At 38.8% G+C, this 12,606-nt stretch overlaps 1 long non-coding RNA gene across 1 annotated transcript; it reads left to right on the top strand.

Annotated features, from left to right (window-relative positions):
• Nucleotides 1-2,789: 2,789 nt before the first annotated feature.
• On the top strand, nucleotides 2,790-12,321 carry LOC133218111 (uncharacterized). The gene is made up of 4 exons (XR_009727052.1): nucleotides 2,790-3,645; nucleotides 5,180-5,310; nucleotides 8,630-8,748; nucleotides 12,220-12,321. It is a non-coding gene; the product is annotated as an uncharacterized LOC133218111 (long non-coding RNA).
• Nucleotides 12,322-12,606: the final 285 nt, after the last annotated feature.

A 12,606-nucleotide genomic window follows, 5' to 3' on the forward strand; every position in this document is an offset into this window, starting at 1 on the left:
TCTTCCCTTTGCCTGTCCTATCTTGTGTCAAGGTCAAGAATGAGCTTGACTAAATCAGCAATTTAGTTTATCTCTGGGAGATCATTAGCAGTGCTTCCCCCCTCCCTCCCCAAATAAACCTTAGGCAGTGGTGCAGAAATAGTATTGGTTCCAGAAACCAGGCACTGAGCAGTCCAGATCTGAAAAGAAACACGAGTAAGTGCAGAGTGTTCCATAAATAAAATCTTTTCTACTTCTGTGTTCCAAACCTGTTCCATATTATTAATATACATTAAATATCTCAATCAAAACACCCTGATAACCCTCAGAAAACACAAAATGCTTCCACAATCACCAAAAAAAAAAGGCTTAGAACATGTTTAAAATTTTATTTTGTCCCCACTGTAGTAAAGGTATTTTCTTAAAACCACAAGAAAACCAGAGTAAATGAAGTTTTCCTTTGTCCTCACCTGTGTCTTGGTAGCACACTGACCATATTCATATGTGGCCACATGCTTTTGATTGGTGGCCAGGTTTAGGTGTTTTGACAGGTGGTGAGTGTAAAATCAGATCATCAGCATATTGGGGAATTGGCTTTTTCAAATAGATATCTTCACTTAGTTAATCAATAGCACTTTGACTTCAGCAGAGTTACGCTAGTTTATGTTAACTGAGAAAATAACCCTTAAAACATAAACCCTTGCTGACCATTACATAAATAACTCTGGATTTCAAAATGTTTTACCCAGAAATGGCAGAAAGCATTAGACTGATCAAGTTTGAAATAATTTACTAGATTTCTTTAAGATTAATCTAATCTTCAGACCATGTTCTGTGTTTCAGATGTCAGCTAGATTTTGAACTTCTCAGTTTAAGCTGATGTATTTAACTGTTCCCTTTGTACATAAAAGTCACTACATGCAGAAATTGCTTTGGCCTCTATGGAATGAAATCACTGGTAATAGTTTGATAATTATGGACAACTAGTTAATAACGCTCAATAATATTAAAGACAGGAAGCAATAAGGGAAATCATTTGATAGCTGTAGCCATAATTTAATGATAGGGTGTGTTAGGGGCTTTTTAAACAGGAAGACTGTAACAGGAAACAGTTGCATCCTTATTAATGATGTCAAACACTTAAAAATTAATATTATTTTATTAATTTGCCCTTATCTCTAATCCAAAAGACAACTCAAATTCAGCTCTGGAGCAAACAAACCCTCTTCTGCTGTATTCATCAGAATTGGAACTATAAAATCTGAACTTTCAGCTGAGGAGCAGTTATACTTTATGAGAGCAAGGACAACTGAAGTTTAATTCTATTCCAATATTTTAATAAAAGTTATTTTTTAATGAGGACAAGTATTATAGCAGCCAGATGTTCCCAATAGGGAGACCTAAATGTTATGTTACATGGTTTATTAAGACAGTATTCCTGTCTTTCAAAAGAGATTAATATTAAAATAGGAAGGTAATGGTGAGACAGGCATTTTTTTTCAGGAGAAAATGAAACCAGAAAACATAATGAATCACGTCAGTCAATATCCTGCCTGATCTGCTTTCTGGCTCTGTAGTGTACATCTTATTTTATCATCTTAAAAAGAACTTGGCATGCAGGATAGTTGCTGGCTCGGTGCAAGCCTACAAGGTAATTTCCAGGGGGGATATTTGTTTCTTTTGATTGATAGGGTTTTTTTGGGAAAAGTAGTTTTCCTTGTCTTATGTTGAGCTATTTCGTTGCTAGTCAAAGAGCATGAAGCAGAATGCTTGCTTTATTACTAATGTCCTGTGGTCTAAAAGGATTTTAGCCTTCTTTTAGTAATGTTGGCTGGTTTGGGGTATTTGATGACAGTGACAGTAGCACAGACTTTTTGCCAGATGGGTCCAATGGGAGTGTTATGATTTTGGTAATACAAAAAATGCCAATTACCCATTTGGTTATCCCAGTTCATAATTTCCTGCATTTTGTCCTCTGTCTTCATATGTAGTTTGATTCGATGTCCGCAGTCATAAAATATGGAGATCCTCAGCAGGTTTCAGGAATGCATGTGTTGAGAAGGTGATTTGGTTTCTGTTGCCTGCTGAAAAATTTGATTTGCTGTTCACATTGTAACATACATACCAGTTATTGAAGAAATGTGCACACCAAACGTACGTTTTTAACCTCTTAAAGTGCCGTTCTGCAAAGGTGAAGCTGTGCTGGGAAGTTTCAAATGATGGAAAGTTATAAAATGCAGAACACCGTGAAGGTAATGCTGGGGATTTTTTAGGCAGAAATCTCTCTTTATCTCCCTGTTTTATTATATCCACAGATGCAGCACATTAAGTAGCCTAAAATGTGTAATTCGGGAATCTTAAGATGGGTATGTGGAGGGGACAAGGCTGTTTTACAAGCTATTTCCCTGTGCTCTGTACAGTTCTGGGAATATGCCCAGATATTCATGCTGCTGTAGCTTACTCCAAACTGTGTACAGTTATGTTAAACTGCAGCATACATCAATCTAGTCATCCTGCCTTGCAGTTTATCTTCATAAAGTTGATGAAGTGAATTGAAGCAAGGACAGAGAATCAGGTTTTCTCTCAGTTGCTTTCCATTTATAAGATTCAGAAAAGTTTCTTCACCAGTTTGCTCCTTAAGCATAAAATACATGCCCAAGGAAGCTGTTGCTTCCTTTCTTTATGACTGGCTAGTTCATGTGTGTATTGTTCCTCTGAGTTCTTAATTCCATGTTGATTATCATAATTTTTCCTTTTTTTAAATGAAGAATAAACCCCTTTATTGAAGTGTTTTGTGTATGAATCTGCAAGAAGGTTATGGTTGATTCACCTGGTCTGGCCAATAACAGGAATTAAAAACATGCACAGATAGGAAGAATTCCACTTTTATGCAGAAATCTGCACCACTTACAGCAGTTGCTCTTGCTCCTCCAAGGTAGATCAGAATGTTGCTCAGGGCTGGTACTGATTGTAGGCTATAGCTGTCTGTTAGGAGTAGTCATGACCTTGGAGGTAGAGTTTGTGTTAGCAGTTCTTCCTGCTCTCACCAATGTGTGTATTAGAGGAAGGTAGTGCCAGTCACCTCTTTAATAGAGTCTTTTTAATTCCTTTGCAGTTTAGGGCAGGAACAAACTGTGAGGCATGTTCAACGACCCATGAATCCAGTGAAGATACACCCAGTGACCTGCTGTTAGCAATGACTCAAGGCTTTAATGATTCTATATTTTTCCACTGTTCTGGTGGTTTCAGTCTTTTATTTCTATCTTCATATCAGGTTGGTAGAATCCATCTGTTACAGCTAAATACAGTGACATGAGGCCTGAAAAGGTCAGGAGCAGAACAGATTTCCTTCCTCCAGATGGAAGCTTTAGAACAACAGGGAATAATTACATATAAATGCAAGAATGCTCAGGTAACTGATCGGATTTTATCTGCCTGATCCTTGTATGATGCGAATAGAAGATCGACCTGTCCCTGAACTCTCTTGGCAGCTTCACGGAATGACTTAAACGAGATCAGCTAAAACGATTATACTCGATGGGTTTTAATGATCAGCCAAACCAATTTATCAGCTTGTTTCTCATTGGGACTTTCATTCCAGCACGAGACAGGCTGACTTTACAGACTGGCTGCATCTTGTTGACAAAACAATTAATAATCTTGGAGGTACAACTTTTAAGTGAGAAGTTGCTTCATAAAATACCTGTGCGTGTGGCATGCAAGTTGTGATGTATCAGCAGTAAGCAGTCATTGAGTTAAGCTGCTGGAATTCTTCTTGACTTCTTAAGAAGCATTTTTTGACAGCATTAGTTTAAATATCAGAACCCTGGCACTGAAACAGGTTGAAGCCTTCCAAGCTCACAAAAACATCTATTGCAGTAAAGACAGAGTTAAACAGGGAAAATCTGCAATAGAATCAGCCTAAATATTCTCACCCTGATCTTGAGTATCTGGAAAGATGAGAATGAAAACCCCAGAGTGCTTTATTGTGTTCATCTAAACTTTAGGGGGTCTGTCGAGGAAAGAGAATATTCCAGCTGAACATAATAGAGCAAATTCCAGAATGATTAGAGACTGTGATGTCTAATTAATTAGCTTTTGTAGGAGTTAATTAAGTGGTCAAGAGTAGTATATGAGGCAGTAAAATCTGCTTCTAGCATTTAGCATGTTATTTACAGGATACTGATAATGATGTAAATGTTATACTTCAAAGCTTGACTAGAAACACATTCGTTCATACAGTGTACAATTTGTAATGTTTTAAAACATGAGAATAACTGTTAAGCCCATGGAAAAATCTCAGTGAACACTTGGACAAAACTACTACCTGTAGACCCACGTTCTAAATTAGTCTCACATATATCCATCCGTGGGATTTCAAATTCTACTTCCCATCAGTAAAATGAGCAGGACTTAGCCCAAAAGCAGAAAAAAATGTTCCCTTATAAGGTACAAAGATGGGAATTTTTGGCTATTTTTAGTAGCTTTCATGTTTTATATATATATATAATAACAATAAAAAGTGACCAGGCTTATATCTAGGGTCTCTTTTTACATTTCTGAAGCTTAAATTCTGGGGTGTTTTACAGTGGTTCCCTGATGTTTAAAGTTGCAAAGGCAATAGGACTTGGGAATATAAACCAACATAGTATCTCCAGGACTTCTGTAAGATTGCTTGTGATATCACTGTAAAATCCTTGACATAAGTTTGAAATGTCTTTCATGTATTCAGGAGGCTGAAAACACTGAATATTGCTGATGGCAATTTAGGTGTCACTGTTGACTACTCATGGTGCTAAACTATCTTTCAGTTTTTACTTTTGTGGGATGATAGCATGAAGACTGATTAACTTCCTGTGAGTGCTGTCTTATTTGGCAGCAGGATTGGGTGCAGGTAGACAGTCCTGGCATCTGAGTTCAGTCTCCTGATGAATAAATGGAAGGAGGGAGATTCTGACTTAGATGTTCTTCATCCTTACTCTTCCTGAGGACAGCCAGGTCATATACCTCAGGCCCCCTCCTCTTTCCAGAAGGGTCGCTTATATGTGGAACACCAGATTGCACCAGGGGTTAGTGTCTTTATGTTTGAACCTGTATGAAGTGTGCAGCTATCAGGTAGCTAAGACCCGTTGTGGGGTGGGCTGAGTTCACACACTTTGCCAGCCCACATATGATGCTATAATGCTAGCTGGCTTAATAGGGCTGCACATCAGATGGCACGTGTGTTTCCTGCAGGGACAGAAGGCAGAGGTCTACAGGGGGAAAAACCAGGAAGAAATGAAATGGGTGGAAAGAGCAAATCAGGTGTCCCTCACCCTACAATGACAATGGGTAAGTGCTATTAGGTGATACCAGTCCCATACCTTTTCCAGACAAACACTTTCCCAACTATGTGTGTTTTTTCCATTTCTTTACCGAGTACAGAAACTGCACAATGTTGCCTTTTCGCTTATCTTTTTATTGAGATCTTCTACAGCTTGTGGTAATACATTTCTTTTCTTTCTTCTTTCCTCTATTATTTGCTTTTAAAGACTTGTCCTTTATCTCCAAACCTTTCTGGTAGATTCCATAGAGAAGAAAATGATTCAGGGGAAAAGTATTTGAATGCATTTTGTGAGAAATATTAGGACTAAAGCTACCTTAAAACTCCCTGCAGGTTTAATGAGACAGCCTGTTAAATTTTCTGGGTACAGAAGAATAATTTGCTAAACAAAATCCCTGCAATCGTACCTTGGTTGCCTCCCTTCTCCCCCCCCCCTCCTTTTAAACTTCAGAATAAATGAAAAATTGATCTGTATGGTCACCGAAACATTAAATTGTCTTATCTGTCACTTGTTCAACATTGGCTTCTTAAAAGGGAAAACAACAATCACAATCAGCAGTTTCTCAGTGCCTAGAAGAAAATAGAATCTATAAATGGGCAGATGAATTATGTGCTTCCAGTGGTTTTCAGGGGAAGCATTTACTGAGGGAGAAAATTGTTTTAATCTTATAACAACTAAGGAGTGTAGAGTTTGTAAAAACATGGAACACCTACACATAAAGTTAATTTTTTGTTGCATAGGAACATATACAATGTAGCTTCCAACAGAAATGGTTGGGGAAACAAGCTCTTTCGTTGTTTGTTATGTTACTTTATATCTTTAACAAATCTCTGTGAAGCCCTCTGGGAATAAACACAGTGGGTTACTTGAGTGTTCAACCTTTACAGTATTGAAAAAACAAAATAGGAGTGAATCTTCTTTTAAAATGGTAATAAGTATAATGAGTATAATGATAAGTATAAATAATAATAAGTATAAATTTTGGTCATGTGCTGTGTATCTTTTCTTGCCTTATCCTGAAACAGTAACAGAAAAGAATAGGAGGAAGCTAGGATCAACCCCAAAGCAAACAGCAGCCTCTGCATTCTTGGGTTTTTTGTTTCCCTGTCCTGTATCTATGTCTAGATTTTGCTAAGGGTCCACTGAAGCAAAATAGAGGTGCAAACCTGCCAGGAGGAAGGATGGATATCCTCTTTCTTGGATTAATTAATTCTGGCCATTAGAGCACCCTGTCCCTCCATTTTTTGCTCTTGTTTCACGTTCAATAGCAGAATGAAAGCAAATAAATTTGGAGAAGGGAACAAATTGGAAACCTTTCAAGAATTAAATTTTTCATTCTCTCTTGGAGTAACTAAGTAAATGAAGTACCGGGCACCCAAAATAACACAGATTATCAGTTAATAAAGGCAGAAATGTAATATCTGAATCCTTTGTTACTATGAGAAGGTAGTAAGAATCATAATCTGATCCTTGAAATTAAGCTGTTTATGATTGCAAATCTAGAAGCCAGGTAAGGTTAGAGTTACCCCTTCTGTTGTCATTGTAATCTATTGCCCAGTGTAATAATGAGGTTTTCTTATGCCTGTCCTCTGTGCTGGTGTGGGAGAACTGTTTAAACTACTAGAAATACAGGAGGAGAGGGGAGGAAAGGGAGAGATTGTTGAGGACTGGGAAGTGAGGGTGTTGCTGTGGTTTTAGTTCCAATGTGTGTAGAGCAGGGGACACAAAGGCAATGTGATGTATAAAGCACTGATTTTTGCATAAGGCGGCTCCTCTGCCAGATATTTCCAATCATATTTTACCTTCTAAATGAAAGAATGTGGATGCATTACTCAAAGGTGGACTGGAAATGTGGATCCCTTTCTTCCACTGATGTTATAGTAGATGTGTAAGATCAACTATTGGTAGAACTAAGAAAGAAGTGAACTGGTGGGAATGGTTTTAGAAGGGGAGTTTTGTTCTGGAGAACTCATTAACATTTCCTAAGCCTTTCTTCTATGCAAGGTACAACTTTATGTACAGCCAAATACCAAGCTAGCTCCATCTGTTTTGTTTTGGTGAAGGTACACTGCAGGAGGTAGATGCAGCCTCAGACTCCACTAGTACAATCTCTTCAAAGACTGAGTGCAGTTCCTTTAGAGTTAGTGAAATAAGTGTAGCAAACCCCTTTTGTGGCTGGTGGTAGCACAGGTGAAAGTGTTTGCATTGTTCCAAAGGCAGCGAGTGGAATATTATGGATGTAATGTGGCAAATAAAATCAAGGCATTATGGGAACAGGAATGCTTGGGTTCTTGGGTGGAAACTAGTAAGCAGGGATTGAGAGCTGGTGTGGAATCTTGAAAGCTGTTTTCACTTGTGAATGCTGGATTTATTTGACCAGAGGATAAAAGAAAGTGTGAATAATATCTGTAGGGAATGACTATTATTTCACTTTCATCAGAAATAACAGTCAACAACCATAGCTGCAAATGCTGTAACTAGAGAGGAAAATACTTGGAGAAAGCAGATAGATGTTATGTTCTGCAGAATAGTATTGATAGACTGCTATAGAAGGTTAAGCATGGGCTGAATTCATGGCTTCTCTGAATGCTCATGTTGTTTTTTTACACACTGGGGGCAGATATTGGTAACCCTACCTGTCTTTGAAATATACTTTGAATCGTTGAAGCATTTGACTCTTCTTTTTATTGTCTGTGTGTACTGCCTTATATGAAGAACAGCAAAACATACACATTCCATTTAAAAGGTTTTAACATGAGTTAGTGTTTTAAACATTAAACAGAATGTCTGCTTTGGATTTATCCAGTTACATTCCAAGTAACATTACTATTTTATCTGTGTCTGATTACTTGAGATAGGGTGAACTGCATATTGTTTCTTCCGTGTTTTTATGTTTGCACCTCTGGATATAATGAAGTAAGAACAGTGCACAAAGATTTTCCAGCCTAGCAGATGTTTAGGGTTCAGTACATAAAGAATAAATGCAATTGCACTAATAGCCAAGCAATATAACAGGAATGACCTATCTTTAAGAACAGAAGTCCTCTTTACATGTAAGAACTGTGGTTTTCATGTGTAGTGAAAGATTAAATGCCTTAAAAAACAGATGTCTGTGTTCCAACAAATATGGTACTCTAAACAAATAGTGGTCAGTGAAGATTCTGCCAAAGGGAGCTTTTCTCTCAGATAAACCGTGGGATCCTAATTGTTGTAAAGGCATAGACAGTAATATTTTCCTCAACATTATTTTACTCAGTTTTTGGGGGGCTGTATTTGTGGGGAAAATTGTTAAAATGTGCTGATTTATTATGCCTGTGTTTATGCAGTGCCATTCCTAGTTTTATGGGAATCCTAAAGAGGATCATGTGCATCAACAGAAGCCTGCTGCGTCCATCAGCGTGGAATGAACGATACACAAGATTGTATGGAAGCTCTCTGCATAGAGGTATTTCTCAGTTCTTGGTCTTCCTTGGCACAGTTCTAGAAGTGATGAAAAATCAGGCTGGAGAAAGAAACGTTAGGAATAACCAGAATGTTGTTAACATGCCTGGGAAGGTTGACAATGAGGAAAGGAATTAAATCTGTGGAAGAATCTAGAATATCAGAGTTGGTAACTGCAGCCTCAAGGCTTTTAATATGTCAGTCACTGGCCTTCCCTACTGAGAGCAGCTAAAACGTTTACAGTGCTTTTTTGGGGTGGATGACATTTAAAACCTCAGAATGAAATATTCGCCTTTTTCATTTCAATTAACTGCATACAAGTGCGTACTTCTGAAATGTAATTTTTGATTGTTGCAAAGAGAGACTCTTAAGTAAACATAAATCAGTTCACAGGTGTTACCTTCACCATAAGTACCTCCTTATTGCCTTTATATTTTATAAATCAAGGAGAGGAAAAATTAAAAGATTAGAATTCATGTTGTTGTTTCTGTATCTTCAAGAGCAGACCAATAATAGCAGAAGGGAAGAGGTAGGGTCAACAAAAGGTTTCTTGAGGAAATATCAGACATATCTCAGAGTTGTCATCCTATCTCTTCCTCTTGCATATATTTCATTAGAAAACTAAAAAGACAGACCTCTTAACTTTCTGGTCTTCAGATATGTGAGACTCCACATGGTGGGGCACACATTTCTGTGCAAAGTTAGGTGATAAATAGATGTCCAGTCATTAAAGAGCTGAATCCTGCAGCACATAGCCTTGAGAGGGGACCATGCCTTCTAGGAGGGCTCCTGTCAGTCCTGGCTCCTGCTAAACAGCACATTCCCCAGCTGCAACGCCAGTAACGTGACCTTTCTTGTGCTCCTTGACCCACACATCAGATGCAGCTGGTCAGATAATCACAGAGCAGACTGACCACCTGCATCTGATGTGTGGGATCCAAAAGTGTGAGAGAAGCCATGGTACTGCCATATAAAAATGTGCAGTGCTGACACTGACAGAGTATGATATAAAAGAATGATGCAGTGCGTGAGCCTTGAGAGGTCTGCTTTATAGCACAGCTGGGGATGCACCAGATCCCACAGCATAGGGAGCAGGAAGGGAAGTGCTCAGTGTGCTGCCAATTCTTCCTCCTAGAAGTCTGTTTCTGCATTCATAACTTACCAGCCTATCTCATGAGATGTGCACCTTTAATGCCACAGCTCGTTCTGCCTTACAGATAGCGTGGAAAACATGTTAGCCATAGGAAAACATGATTTTTTAGGCTCTTCCCCATCTAATTCGTAGAGAGCTCTTGTTAAACGTTCAGGTTTTGAGTCAATGTTATCAAAGCTACATGTTTTGACAGGTTCTCTCCTGTGTGTGTGTGTATGGAAAGGTGCTTCATGTACCTCCTAAGTTGAGAGATATAATTTGAACAGAGAAAATTATGGTTCATAAAGTGCTCTTGTTAGGTGACATGACTATGCTTAGTCCACTGCAGGACAGCCTACACAGAGAAATGCATATTTCCATACAAATTACAGTATACTGCAGCCAAGAGATCAATTAGAATGTCTGTGACCAAGAACTCTCAAGTGTCTCCTTTCAGGCTGCCATTCAAACCAGACGAGAAACGCGTTCAATTGAGGTAAAGAATTTGAACTCTTTCAGGGAATGTGTGGAGACTGCTGGAAAGTGGCATTCCCCACAGGGTGGGACTTGCCCATTCTGTGAGATCCAGCAGGGAATTTTAAGGGTTGTCTAACCTAACATTTTGTCTCCTGTTGAGAGAAAAATTGCAGAACCTACTGAATACTGTAGGAAGAATGAGGACTTTTCATTGGTTGGATGTAAGTGACTATGCCAGGTGTATCGTGTGTTACACCAGTCAACTTGATCATCTGAAATCTGAGCTGTATTTCATGTGAAAGGAACTCGAAGCACTTTGCAAGCTCTGTTGCAGATGCAACGTCAGCATCCCTGGTGTTGAAATGCAGGTCTTCTGGAATGAAACATCACAGGAATGAAATGTCATACCTGTTTAACTGTCAGTGGTAACAGTTCATGGATCAAGATGGGAAATTCAGGTTTAAAAACCCTTGAAAACGTAGAGGTGTATGTTTTCAGGGCAGCAGAGTATGAGACTGTTTACTCTTCTGATAACTGCCTTGAGACACTCATCTGACCAGAAGTTGTGGAAAACTGTATTTAGCAATTCAAAATGCTTACCTGTCATCAAGATGACCTCAGATCCTTCCGTTTGATTAGAGCTGTAAAGTTCTGTTCTTACTCAGTTCAGTGAAAAAGCTCCCATTGACTTCAGTAATACAGCAGCAGAATGCAGAAGACATGAAACCTATCACAGCTTTCCCTCAGGAAAAATCTCTCCCAACTAAAGCCATTGAAATGTAATAGAATTTAAATGTTAAAAATACCTCTAATATTATTTCTTTGTAATATAGTTATATGGCAGTTGATAACATTATAAATAATTTATACTTGAAATAGTGTGACAATCAGATACACTATACTTTTCTTTAAATATACCATTCCTCTTGTTTATTTTTTATTTTCATCACTGAGTGATTTGAAATACTTCTGCTCCATTTTAAGCAAACGTGCTCCTCCCAGCAGTTAGCAAAGCATTTTTCATGTCTAGCTTTTCCCCTTTAAAAATATTCTTTCACTGTAGGAAAGATCTTAATAGAACAATTTCTTGTTACAAAGGTACTGATTAAAAGAGAACCTTTATTCAGAGGCAGGGTTTCCTTCACTCATGATTTATTCAAGGCTTCCCCAGGCACAGGATTGGTAAAGTAAGGCTCATAAATTGTTGAGAAGGGCCAGAGTTTGCAGGTGTTTCCTTTAGAACTCCAGTTCTCTGATCACCTTTTTATGTTGGTTGCTGTCCCAAAAGTTTTGCCATATTTTAGGATGCTTCTTCAAGCTCATTTTGGTATCTCTTCACAGAAGAGCTGTTTTTAATGATGACATGACCTGCAGGGTGTCCAACTTTGAACCAGCCTCTTCCATAAGAGGTACAGGATCTCCTTTCGGGTAGGCACTGTCTCAGGTTCAGTGTTAAATATGAGTTTGCAGCAAGACTGGCCCAGCAGCTGAGACAACTGACTTGGGTCGAAATCTTCACCTCTCACTCCAGACTTGTTATGCTGCAGAAAACTCCCCAAAGCTCTTAGAAGAGCTGTGGAATGGTTTTCTTGGAGATTTCAAGGGAAGAGGGAGTGAAAGACTGTGGGGTGCAGTCTGTGGTGTCGGGGAGCTAGGACATAGGAGCAGTATGCAGGTAGATCTAGGGAGCACCCAGATTCCAGCTGGTCAGCTGCCTCCCATAGCTGAGGCATGTAGTGAGCACTCAGGTTTCCCCAGGAGGAAATCCATTCATCCCTGATGGATGTAGGGTGTCTTCACTTAGGGTTCTCCCTTCTTGTTACATGTATGTGCTGCATCCACTCCTGATTTTACGCTGTCCTACAGTGTCCTGGTTCTCCCCATCCCCTCCTCACGGCTCTCTGGACTCCAGGAGCCCGGGTCATTATACAAAGCCATAGGACGCCCTCCTCTGGATTGCTGTGTCCATACATATGTGCACATATGCTGTGCACATACTTCATACAAACAGTGATACAGAAACAGCAAAATGGGGGAGATGGAGAGGATGAGGGTCTTTGAAAGCCTTTCTAATAAATTGTATTTTGTGGAACCTAATACAATTTATAAGTTTATTTTATATATTTCTTATAAATTGTATTTTATGTGGAACATAAAAGTGATGTAATACAGTATATGGCATAACACTGAACAACCTGTGGGATATTCCTGTGTATCTATCTCCCCACTATGACATCTAAGGGCTACACTATA

Source organism: Neopsephotus bourkii, unplaced genomic scaffold, assembly GCF_033783945.1.
Source record: "Neopsephotus bourkii isolate Nb327-2 ecotype Australia unplaced genomic scaffold, CSIRO-AGI_Nbou_v1 NB_1189, whole genome shotgun sequence".
NCBI lineage: Eukaryota > Metazoa > Chordata > Aves > Psittaciformes > Psittacidae > Neopsephotus > Neopsephotus bourkii.